This window comes from Pyrus communis, chromosome 10 (genome assembly GCF_041283825.1).
Source record: "Pyrus communis isolate YQ-2024b chromosome 10, ASM4128382v1, whole genome shotgun sequence".
In the NCBI taxonomy this organism is placed as follows: Eukaryota; Viridiplantae; Streptophyta; class Magnoliopsida; order Rosales; family Rosaceae; genus Pyrus; species Pyrus communis.
In genome coordinates, this window is record NC_142574.1 from 27,051,846 (window position 1) to 27,065,506 (window position 13,661).

The 13,661-nt window shown below is 35.0% G+C and overlaps 1 long non-coding RNA gene across 1 annotated transcript; it reads right to left on the bottom strand.

Moving 5' to 3' along the window:
* Nucleotides 1-7,567: 7,567 nt before the first annotated feature.
* Nucleotides 7,568-9,778, bottom strand: LOC148693802 (uncharacterized). The gene is made up of 2 exons (XR_015952652.1): nt 9,683-9,778; nt 7,568-8,013 (listed from the first exon to the last, which is right to left on the bottom strand). It is a non-coding gene; the product is annotated as an uncharacterized LOC148693802 (long non-coding RNA).
* Between the last annotated feature and the right edge of the window lie 3,883 nt (nt 9,779-13,661).

Below are 13,661 nucleotides of genomic sequence, written 5' to 3' on the forward strand. Positions count from 1 at the left end.
CCCGACATCCTCGTCGGCACACACGCGACCAGGGTTAGGCTCTGATACCAATTGTCACATCCCGACCCGGGGCAGATCACTTCCCCGCCCCGACTCCACCGTAGCACGATATTGTCCGCTTTGGGCCCCAACCACGCCCTCACGGTTTTGTTTTTGGGAACTCACACGAGAACTTCCCGATGGATCACCCATCCTGGGAATGCTCTCGCACGCTACTCGCTTAACTTCGGAGTTCCCATAAAACCCGAAGCCAGTGAGCTCCCAAAAGGCATCGCGCTAGGTAGGGATGGGAATATACATATAAGGATCATTCCCCTGGGCGATGTGGGATGTCACAATCCACCCCCCATTAGGGGCCCGACATCCTCGTCAGCACACACGCGACCAGGGTTACGCTCTAATACCAAATTATCACATCCCGGCCCGGGGCGGATCATTTCCCTGGCCCCGCTCCACCACCGTAGCACGATATTGTCCACTTTGGGCCCCAACCACGCCCTCACGGTTTTGTTTTTGGGAACTCACACGAGAACTTCCCGATGGGTCACCCATCCTGGGAATGCTCTCGTACGCTACTCGCTTAACTTCGGAGTTCCCATATAACCCGAAGCCAGTGAACTCCCAAAAGGCATCGTGCTAGGTAGGGATGAGAATATACATATAAGGATCACTCCCTTGGACGATATGGGATGTCACAGTAAATGTGACTTTATTACTTCATTACAAATGACAGCATATCCACATACTAATAACAGTAAGGGGTAGTTTGATGAACTCTCAAAGAAAGTTTGCTCTTGTTCATTATACAATTTAGTGATTAAATTCTATGATAGAAAACTTCATTCTAATCCTTGGCAAAGATGACTTTTAGACTAAAACCATGAGTAAGATCAAAATATAATTTTAGCACCTTAATACATTAATAACCTTATTTATTAATAACATTTTGATTTTTTAATTATTTCTCTTTTTTCTTTCTAATTTTAATGTATTAACTTTATTTCATTATAAATTATATCATTTCATTTGTCGTAATATATTTTGTTGTAAACATTTAGATAAACTAATTTTTGTTATACAATGTATTTCGATGTACTTTGTCTTCTTCATTTAGGTACATTAAATTCATTATAATACATTTTCAGTGCATACATTTAGGTACACACATTTCGGTACATACATTTCGATACAAACATTTAGGTACATTAATCCAATATAATACATTTCAGTACACACATTTTGGTACATTAATTCAATATAATACATTTCGGTGCATGCATTTTGGTACACACATTTAGGTACATTAATTCAATATAATACATTTTGGTGCGTATATTTCAGTACATACATTTTAGTTCTAACATTTAAATACATTAGTTCAATATAATAAATTTTGATACTAACATTTAGGTACATTAATTGAGTCTTTCAAGTTTGAAGAATGTTAAATAAAATTAATAAATTAAAAAAAAAAACTTTTTTTTTGGGTAAAAAAATAAATTAAAATTTGTATATTAATAAATTTAAATATTTAATGGGAGACATTAAATAAAATGCACATTAATTATTTTGAATTAAGGAAATATCAAGGAACTATAATCAATATGTAATCTAACACAACATTTATTTTAAATTTCAATTTTTTTGAAGGATTAAAGTTAAAAAACCTCATTCTATGAATGTTCTCTGCTCACAACAGGATCAAATGTAAAGATTGTTTAACAAATTACCCACTAAACCATGATCTCACGGAAACAAATTTCTAAATCCGTCATTGAACAATGTGTTGATTGAAGAGTGAAAACTACTTCTCAATGAATTATGAATATACCCCTACAACATTAATTTGAGCTATCCATGAGCAGTTGTCTCAATAAGTAAGCGTATCTCTTCAGATTTTGATACATTCAATCGTCAAGAGATAGTGACTAGCATGGCATTCATCTTGTCAATTACAGTTGTCCGGCCGGGTCCCGTACCCAAACCTGCAGCTGAGTTGTGTACGGAAATTTATTGAGACTTGTAAAAAGGCAACAAGTAGCACCCTCCTCCAGGTCCTCCTCATTGATATCACCCATGATTAATCCTCTCTAGCCATATATATATATATATATATATATATATATATATATATATATCAATCACGGTGTCACGCGTACTTTTACCTCATTGACATTGTCCAATAAATTGTCAAATGTTTCAAAGTCTCTGGCTGCAGCTGCTGCAAACCCCAATAATTTTTGGTGTTGACACATTTGGCTCTACCTCTATGTCATGTCAAGTTGTCAACAAAATAGAGAGGAAGGACCTCCAACCATAAAAAATAACTCAGTGATGATAATATAAAAGAGCTAATTAAGTGATGATCCCACCAGTTGGTTAGAACCAGCTTTCTTTTGACCTACTTAAAGTTTCTATATATTTTGTTCAGCACTATGTACGTGGTTGGCTCCTCCCAAGATGCTTCTCATAGTCTAATCCCTCTTCGTTCATTCAAACTACCGGCACACTGTTCTTTTTTTCTTTTGTTATTATAATTGTGCACGAGCTCCCGCAAAATATAGGTCCCAACGTTTTATTCTTCTTTATGTGATGGAAACTTTTCTTTTCTCCATTTTAATATGAGTGATGTTCCCCTTTTGATTAATTTATATAGCATTGTATTATTGTATATATCTACCTTTACTAAATCACATTTTACAAAAAGAAATGAAGATACCTACTCATTCCAACCCTTTCCTTCAAAGGAAGGAATACGGAAGAATAAGAAAATTAAACTCCCATGAGATGGTTTTATGATATTTTTCTGTCTATCTTTTTCATCAAGTAACTTTCATCATCGGTACATTATGAACATTAGTTGGTGATAAAAGGCACTTGTTTCTATCTTAAGCAAAATATTCAATTTGACCGTGATGTTCTTGAACGTTTTCTTTTATCTAAGTGAATGGTATTTAGGTATTCTCTTAGTCATGTGTTATTTGGAGAAGTGCATTTGAATCACTTACACAAGATTTTCAACCCCTTACTCTAATCAGCTAAACCACTTGGACTACTTTTTGAAGTCTGTTTTCTTCATCAAATAGTGTTACATTTGACTAGTAAGGGAAAGACTCTTTACTAAGTGACATCTAATGTGTTTAATTTAGTGACAAGCAGAATCATCTGATGCATTGAGTTGTTAGACATGTTAGAATTGATTAAACAGTGTGTTAGTATTTACAATACACAACAACTATTACATAATTTTCTCTCTCTAAAATTCCTTCTTTCTTCTTCATTTTCTCTTAACTTCTCAAATCCTACAATATAGTTTATACCCTTTACTAAAAAAAGTATGTAAGGTTTTCGTTGCTCAAGCTTTCATTTTATGAAATGCCATCTTTTACAAGAAAAACATGTGTGCCGATACTAAATTTTACAAACTTTTTTTATCAGGCCATCCCATAAATATAGCTAGACAAATAAAAGCTTTTCAAAACACACCTACAAGTACATAAAATCGTATAATTTACAATTCTGATTTATACTCAGACAACAGAACCAATAAATGGACTATATAGTAAGAGAACGAACCAATAAATGGACTATATGGTAAGAGAACAATTCCGGTTTTGTTAAGTCTTCCACGTTCTTTTTCCTTTTTTATGTTTAAGCCTTCCAAGTTCATTGTCCCTTTATATTATATGTTCATGCATACCAAATTTTCTGAAAAGGTGCATTCATGGTTTGCAATTCCATGAGGACCATATTGATTTCCATTTAGATCTATTGACCTACTGCACTTTCGTGACGGCTTCCTCAACCAACACTACAGTACTCACCACCGACGCTCAAAAATCGAATTCACCATAAAACATTATAAACATCCTAAGTTTCCATGAGTTGTCCCAACAAAAACAGCAAAAGATACACGAACGAAATCTGCGGCCGATATTTTGTGCCGAGCCGAGTGGGGACACCGCCAAATGAATCGGTTGGTAGAAGTAGATTTCGGCCCAGAACTCGATCAGTAGAAAACAACGTCGTGATGAACGTTGTTCACCACGTATTCTAGTCCTTGTCCCCCTTGCTAGTTCAATATTTTTATCTAACTACAATCTTAATCATTTGTTTAAGACCAACTTTTTTATTTCCACCCGACAAGGGATTGTTGGTGTCATAATCATGTGTTTAATTACATCTTTAATCATTTTGGGTTAGTTAAATAACGCTGCTTGATTTCAATATGGGTTTTATGATTTTAAATAGTCAAATTTGTCTGATGGTGTGGATAGAGTGGAATAATCTTAAAGCAGAGGTTACATTTTAATGAGTTTAATTGTTGTACTATTATATGCCATATGGTATTGTAATCTTAAAGCAGAGGTTACATAAAGTTGGGTTAAAATATTAATTAGTACAATAATGTAAAATGCGTCTGAGGTTGATTTTGGACCTTTGGAGAGGTCCAAAAAATGTCACAAGCTACTAATATTTGTATATTTCTATTAGAAGAGGTAGTCCAAGAATTTGACACATATATGAAAGAGAAATTCTGCAAAGAAATCATATTTATTATTTTAAAAGAAAAGAATTACAAAAGAAGAAGAGAGAATTCGGGTCCGGTTTGTAACCGAAGGCTGCATGCCATGCATGGATGGCTACTTGATATATGGAGGTCCACTACTGGGACATACGTAGCCGACAGTATGCTGAATCATGCAATATATATATATATATATATATATATATATATATGTACCATGAATGATGATGTTTTAAGGAGGATTACGTTGGGAGTTTCATTTAGGAGTAAAAGGAGTTAAGAATTGTGTTAGAAGCTTACATAAATATGATTAGAGACTCTAAACAGTTGAGAATTTGAGATACGCAATGCTTAAGAGTAAACTTAAAAACGAATGCTTGTTTGTTTGTGGAGGTTTCTAGTTTTAGTAAGTGGTTATATATAGCATTTGTCATGGCCTTGAGTCATGATAATTCTCTTCCCTACATATTATTTGATTATTGTTTTGGAAGCTGTTTGGGTAATTAACCTAAAGTTAAGGATTCGTTTGGTGATTTGGATTGGAGCAACCTTTCTTCTATGATATTTGAGGCAGATAACTGCCCTGGACTTGTGCAAGCAACCCACCACAAGTAAATCAGAAGCCAAACTAATTTCTTAATAAAAGTAGGTTTTATTAAAGTTATAACAGTAAAGATAAGTTTTATTTAAAGTTGGGATAAAAGTATATTTTATTATATTTTTCTTCTTAAACCCAGGCCCAAAAAAACCATATTCTACCATTGAAAATTTCCTTGATCGGATCTTCCATTCAGAATTGAACACAAGATTTACGGCTTACCAAACGGGTGCTATAAACCATATAACTTTGGAAGCCTTCGACCAATTGGATGCATTGATCATTCATGTGTAATATATATTGCTTTTCACTTTTTTTTTTTTTTTTTTTTTTTTTTTTTTTTTTAACTTTCACACATTTCAATTGATTTTTGGTCATCAGACTTAATAAATTAAATAAAAATAATAGTCAAAATTAACAGAGATACAATTGTTATTCCTTATCGTGGTTTTCAGATAACATTTTGCTAGTCAAAGCCGGGTTGGATTAAGAGAGGATTAATCGGGTTTAAGTAACAAAAACATCCAAGTCCGCAGACCGTTTTGCAACAAAACAAAGAAGGCTTGCGGAACCCCTCAAACCTTTTTTTTTTTCTTTTTCAAAACTGTTTTTGCTGAACCCAGTCTCACAAGAGCTCCTTACCGGAGAATAGACACTACTTTTTGTGTTTGGGTGATTGTTACGTAATTTTCACCCATGAGTTAATCGCTGGAATTTTCTGTGGTAATTTGGGGGACTGTCAATTATGCTTGTTCCATGCAACGCCAGTCATTTATTGGTGTGGTAAGATGAAGCATTACAGTTTGTGTAGTTGACGGCTCTTGCCTTCTTGCTCTTTCTGATATGCTTTTTTTTATCGACGTTGGTGGTTCTGGCTGCAATGGCTTCCCGGTGGAGTACACAGTTTCGGATTGTTCCATCCATGCGGGAGGGAGTTGGCAACGGTTTTTCTGATGTGTGTTTCAATGGGAGGATGGTGAGCAGTTAGTACGTAGTTATCTTGACGGACTGTGATCTAATGAACATGGAGAACGAAATAGCCTAAGTTAGAATCTACTAGCAAACTAAATTCACCAATAACTGAGAAAAGTTTCAAAGTTTATTATTGAATGATATGAAAAATTACAACTCTAGCACCCTAGAGAGGTTGCTTATATAGTACCTTTTAACCCTAGATCAATACAAAAAGAAAGAATTCATCTTTACTTGGAAGTGAGAGGTTTTAGATTCGAATCTCGTGGATGGTGAATTCGATACTAAATTAGGTTGCCAATTGTGTAGCTTAGCCGAATTCCGACTTTTCCTAATGTAAAAATATGGATGTACTAAAAAAAAAAAAAAACGAATTAAACAAATAACGAAATACTAAAAAAAGGTCCTAAAATCTAAAAATCTCGTCTTGAGAAAAAACTCCCCTACATCTAGGTAAAGTGTAGTGTTTAGTTCCTATTCGAAACACAAGTTAGGGGTCCAACTTGGAGACCATAGCCCAAATGTGCAATGCATGAACCTAGTTGCTGACCTTGTGTCTTTCTAAATTTTTTTTTTCGATCCTTTCCCCGTGTAACTAATTAAACCCTTAAACTTATCTGAATAGTTGTAAAAAGGAATAGGATCCTCTTCTGAGTTGAGGATGGGGATCCTCCTAACTAACCCATTCGGACATCTCAGATTTAATCCAATATTGTAATTATTATAACTTTAAAAAACTATCCTATTTGGAACTGTTGAATTAAATTTGAATAGTTCAGATGAACTGATCAGAAGGATCCCCATCCTGAGCTCATGAAAGGATCATATTCCTTTTTACAACTATTCAAATAAGTTTAAGGGTTTAATTAGTTACACGGGGAATTTCTTTAAATTGGGCCTTGTTACTTTTGCTTTGTTGGTTCCACGTCAAGAAATTTTGATAAGGCTCTATTTTGTGCCAACAGGATCTCTCCGGATCCTTTTGATGAGTATTCTGATAACATATGGATTATGTCCGTTTATTATATATTATTGGGTTAGTTTTTAGTAAGTACTGTCTATGTTTAATTTTAAATAAAAATATTTAAAATAATTTACGACCGCATAATATACAAAGAAGGAACAAAATTGACGAATTTGCAGGATCCTCATTATGAGGATCCGGCGAGGATCCGTGTTCTATTTTGTGGTCCTTTCATCATATTTAATTATGGGCTTCCATTCTTCTCTTGAGTTGGAACTTGGAAGCCAAGGATTGTCTTCTACCATCAATGTTCTGGAATCTGGTCTATGTTGTAATGTTGTTATTGGAGCATTTGTTGAGCAAACACGTTCATGAAATGGTGGAGAAACGTTGAAAAATAACCCTAATTCGCATTAGCCTACTCATTATCATACCTAATCATACGTAAATTGGATTATTTTGTGCAAATCGTAAAGCGATAAATTATTTGTATGGCAGAAGTGAATTGTTGGCAAGGGTAACGAAATTCTTAGTAAAGCTGGGATATCCGCGATGGACATTTCACAACACTTGTAATAACAAAATTCTTGGTGATCCGTAGGGACCTTTTCTCCATGCTTCGGAGAATAAATTTAAATCATACATAGGAGAAATAATACAGATAAAGGTGCTGTCTGGGAATAAAGGGTACGATCTATATCAATCACGGTTTATGATCATCTCTCAACGCATCTTTTTTTCAGGTCAGAGACAGGAGGCTAGCTAGGGTTCTTTAGCAGCAATCACAGTAAACTTTGGCACATAACGAATGCGAATCAGATGCTAATTAAAGCTGCTGCTGCTGCTGCTGATGGTGGTGGGGGATGGAGCATGATGGAAAAAGAAAAGTGAACATCTCATTCAATAGTCCTCTTTTGAGTTTTGATGGCCAACAAAGCTGTCATTGTCAATCTGCAAAGAAAATTAGGCCTTAATCTGTACTCCGTGTCTCCTCTCATTGGAACTAGTCCTTGCAACAGTATATCTAATGTAATTGGACTCCCAAAAAAACCATATTAAATCCGTTTGGAGAAAAAGTGAGCAGGGTTTGTCATTTCGTTGTGCGTCCTTTACAGCATGAAATGACAAAAGTGGCTTTGAGACTTCAAAGATCAAATTTACTTTACATCATAAAACTAATTTGATTAATTTGCATTTATTTCAATCGCAAATATATAAAAATAGATTCCCTTATTACAAGAAAGTTTTGATCTTATATAATAGCTATTGGAAAAGTCCTTAATAAAAGAGTGCGTAAAAAGTGAAATATCCAAAAATATTCTTGAACTTAAGGTTTTTTAACCGAATGGAGTGAAATGTCACAAAAAAAAAAAAAATTTAAATGTCAATTTTAGGAGGGAAAATGAGATAAAACCAGTCAAGTCAAAATTGGTTCTTGATTTATCCCTAATTACTAAAAATTTGTAATTTTTTTGGTTACATTAGACCACCTCCAATGATGGGTTAAAAGCCAAATTACTTCCCAAAATTTCCCCCCAAACCCACTCCAACCTAAAGAAAAATTTTGGGCTAAATGCTAAATGCTAAACCAATGTCAAATTCCCCCCAAAATTTAGTCCAGAAAACGGAGTGGACTCCACCCAATATTTATCTGAATTTAAATTTTTTTAGATTAAAATGTTCATAAAATTAATTTACGATAGTCTACATATTTATTTATTTTTTTTAATTTAATTTAACAAAAAAATAGCTTAAGTTCATTCTTTAATAATCCTAGGCTAAAATTTTAAGCTAAAATAATTGGAGCAGAAAAGCTGTTTCTGAACTAAAAGCTAAATTTTCCGGGCTAAAAAATTTAGCTTTTAGCCCATCCATTGGAAATGGTCTTAAAGGGTTTACCCCATCATCCTACCACTAAGCTAACTACGCTGGCTTTACTAAAGATTATATTAATCTTAACCTAATTACTTCCTTTTAAAAAAAATGCTTGGGAATTTTTGTTGGGTACTCAAGATTTTCAACTCATTGATGAAAGGAAAAATTGAAGGAAAGCTTCGACGGTTGAAGGTAAAATAGGTCTTCGGGAGTGGCTTGGGGGGAAGGGGGCTTTCGGGGTACAACGACCTGTTAAAAAAACAGGTTCTTAGCACTATTTGAATATTACCATGCTTGATAACACAAAATGTGAAAATTTCAAATTCGCTTAATTTGATCGGAATTACCAGTGTCACTCAAACACTGAATGCAACGGTATTGCATCAAGCACGTTTACTTCATATTCAACATTCTACACTGTCTCAACTTACCAAGTGCGTAGATGTGCTTCACTTCGTTAGAGAGATCACACGATATTATGAGGTCAATTGAGATGATACCGCTAGTTTAATTCACTCAAGTATTGTCTATGAAAAGCATGCGTACAGCAGCAAGTGGGTGAAGGTGATTCAAATATGGGCACCAAAGAACTTAAATCTTATATGTGCAAGCACAAGCAGAATGCAAGACGACTAAAAGAAAGAGAGAAAGTATGCTTGGCTCCTCGTACGCCACCCACAACAGCCAATCAAGAAATTGAACTTCTGCTTGTGGCATACAGGGAGCCAGGCATAACCCAAGTCACCTTTTGCTGCAGCCTCCATGCCCAAGGCAAGCTTCCTCGTTGATCGCCATGGAAACGTATTTACAAAGAAAAACTCAGGAGAGAGGTTGGGGGTGGGTGGGGGTGGGGGCAGAGGTATATGAAGACCGAAGCGATGTGTGAACTCTCTATATATAGTGCCATCGGCCTATGTATGAGTGGAGAGATTTTCTTTCCATGTACAGTACATGTACTTTGAATGCAATTTCCTTTTGAGTGGGATCCTCATTTAAAAACTATATCACAGTGGAGATTTGGAAATTATATTAGAATCCGTAGGTGTAATTGCCATCATCACCGCCACCCCAATCGCCTTGCATTGCACTTTTAATCCCTTATTGTATTATTTTTTTTTTTTTGCTGAAAAATAAAATAAAGGTCTTTTATACTTGATTCACTGGCGGAGCCAGGTTAAGGGTTGCATTGGCTAGAGCCCAGGTAGTTTTCGGTGAAAAATAAAATTTTACATGTAATTTTAATTGATTTTCGAATGTAGCCCACTAAATATTTAGTCACTAATCCGAATTCTCTAGGTTTAACTATATAAAATTATATAATACAATTTACAAACCATCATTTTTCTTACATCATTTTAAGCTAGCTGACACTATGAAAGATACGGTATCAAGTTTCTTTATTTATAAAGATTTAAAATTTTAAGTTAGCCCACCCGGTAAAAAATTCCTAGCTCCGTCATTGCTTGATTATAAAAGAAAAATCTTCAAAATATTTGTAGATGTTAAAAATAATCAACAAGATTTTTGGCTCGGATGGACGAGATTTATTTTACTGAATTTTCTTAACAAAGAAAACATGAAAAAGTTCTGGGGTAACACCGGTTGGTGACCGCATACACCATCCAAATATAAGTCATGAAGGTTGAGAAATGAGTTACGGTAGAGTTTTGACAATGAAAATGTGCGATTATGAAGGGAGAACGTAAATTCTCTTTCCCTTATGGGACGGAACATGCGATGAGATTATTTGACGGAACATGCGATGAGATTATTTGACTTTCGACCTGATTCAGGAGTTACTAAAACTTCTACCAAATCCAACCATCACTTTTATGTAAGGATATTTGCCGTAATCTCAATATTGACTTTGCACATTTTCTTTTTAACAAAGGGTGGTGCTATTCACATGTTCATTTTTATCATTACTTTCTATATAACTGATCAATTGTGGAAAAAAAAAATGTCAAATGTCAATTCCAATCAATTGTGAATTATCCAAGTATTCATCGACTGCTCTAATAATAACTTCCAGTACAGCAGTACTCATGTTGCCCTTTCCTTCAAAACCCTAGCACCATTACTGGATCCTAGTATTTTCTGTTGTTGTGTCATCTGCACCCAACAGAGATTGAGAACACTGAATATATATATATATATATATGTATGTATGTATGTATGTATGTATGTATGTATGTATATAGCGCACGTGAAGAACTTACACAAACATTTCCAAGGCGATTTTACTTGTTCACACAATTACGTACTATGAGCAAGTTTTTCTAGATCTCATGGTCTAAAGAATTATAATCACCCATTGTTCAATCTTAATTGATAAGGTCTAGTAGTATAAGACTGGACCTAATACTTCTATGACATAATAAGATACACCAAAAGTGTGAGTGGATATAACTACAGAGTTGGTGGCGGACGGTACTGTAGAAAAGTTCAACCTAGTTATGTTTGTATCTGCATTGTACAGACAGGGAAACGTCATGCATGCACGAGACAAAAACACGCATCCTCTTCCTCTTCCATGTAATTTGAAGCATGCATGCATCTATGCATGCACATGCATAAACAAATTGTCAAACTTTCTAGGTGAAAGATATCGATCAACCCTAGCTAGCGCTAACAGGATGATGATTGTAGTTCCTCAATCCCCCAAATACCCACATATTCATTTTCCACAGTTGTAACATGGACAAAATGGACAGCCACTAAGCGAACAATCTAAAATCTTTACAAATGTAGCACACAGTAGGACCCATTAGTTTAGTGGTCGGTCCATCTAACATAATATAAGCTCCATTTACGCCGATTGTATGGAAAAATTGAAAATGGAAATTGGAACATGCTTTTACTTTTCTCATGATCGATTCGATGATCGACCCCATTCTTTTTTTTTAAGGTATGCTTTTTTAGATCTCCCTCGAAGATCTTTCAATTTATTTGCTTTAAAGGGTGGACCAGCAGAGAGTAGTGCTTGTTGCCTTTCTGCTTTAGAAAATAGTCCTTTGTTGCAATTTTCAATTTATTAGGAGTGTGATTGTGTAAATTCTAGCAGATTATGTGTAGTATTTTATAATATCTTTTAAATAGTTTTTTAGTTGTAATTGTATTACTTGGATAGCAAATATTCTCTCTCATTTACTAGTATAAATAAAGACACAATGCATGAGGAATACGATACACAAAATTCATCAAACTCTTCTCTCCCATCTCTTCTCTCTGGCCGATCTCCCTCTCTTTTCACTCACTAAATTAATACCACAAGAACATTATATTAATTGTATGATTCCACACATTCGCCGTGCAAAACTTATTACTTGAATATATGGTTTAGCCAAGCGTAATGTGCTCCATCTTATGTGTCCGAGTTTCAACTTCCCTCTCCATAGTTTAGGTCACTAAAATAAACAATGGCTTTTCAACAAAATTAAAAATACAGCGGTTGGAGCCTCACCTTGAATTTGGGGGGTGTATATTGTATATAGCATTTGATAATTTTCATGAATTATGAATTCATAGATTTCGAAGGAGTTTATGTGACTTCCTTATAATCCATATGGATTTCAACTTAATCTGGAGTTTGGGAGATTTTTCTCATGGATGTTAATAGAATTATGTGAATTGTCATTGACTTTTTAATGATCAATTTATTAATAAAGTATTGTTATTTTTAAATTTGTCATTATTAAAAATGGTGATTATGACCATGACAAAATGATCATATGTGGTGGTGGAAGTGCCATGTGGTATTTTTGGCAATTTGGTGGTAGTACATGTGGTTTCTTTGGTGGCGAAGATAATAGTAGGGATGGAAAATAGTGTCCGTAGCGTAGTGTTGGGTGGTGGAGGAGTGGGGGTGGAGCGGTTGTGATGGGGTGGTGATGATGGCGGTAAAGGTGGCGGCCATGATGAAGGTGGTCATGGTTGTGGTGATGACGACAATAAAAAGGTGGTCGCAAGAGTTTGTGGTATGGTGGTGATGATCATGACAAGATGGTGGTGATGGTCATGGTAAGGTGGTAGTAGTCGAGGTGGTTTGGAGGTGGGGGTGGGGGTGGCGATGATGATGATGCTCATGGCAGTGAAGTTGGTGGCGGCGATTATGATCATGGTGGCGGTGGGGTGGATGGATGGTCATGGTAAGTTGATGGTGGAGTGGAAAAAATGAAATCCTTCAAAATCTTAGGGGTAGAGATTGAATTTGACATGACAATAAACTTACCATAAAAGCACTCAAAGTCCATCAAAGTCCTTGACTTTTTCAAATCTTTAAAATCAATGAAATTTTGAATACACCTAGATTTTTGTAGACTTGCAAAAAGTCATAATTGAATACCACAAAATTTTCATAGACTTTTTGGAAGTTATTAATATTCTTTATTTAATACAATGTGACTTTTATTGACTCCTTAAAAGTTTATATTGAACTGGATTTCAAAATCAAGCAAAGTACATCAAACTCCATATACATTACACCCCCTTGATTTGGATGTGAACGAAATGCTATGGGGCTATAAAAAGAAAAAGTTTAGACAAATTTAACGATCCAAACCGAACTGTCTATCTTTTAGGACATCATTTATAGATCATCATTGCCAAAATTAGACAAATTTAAAACCATTAAGACATTCATTTGTAGTGAAGAAAAATGGATAAATAGAATACGGTTCTAAAAAAACAAAAACCCTAAACCCTTAATTTAACGGTCAATAGTT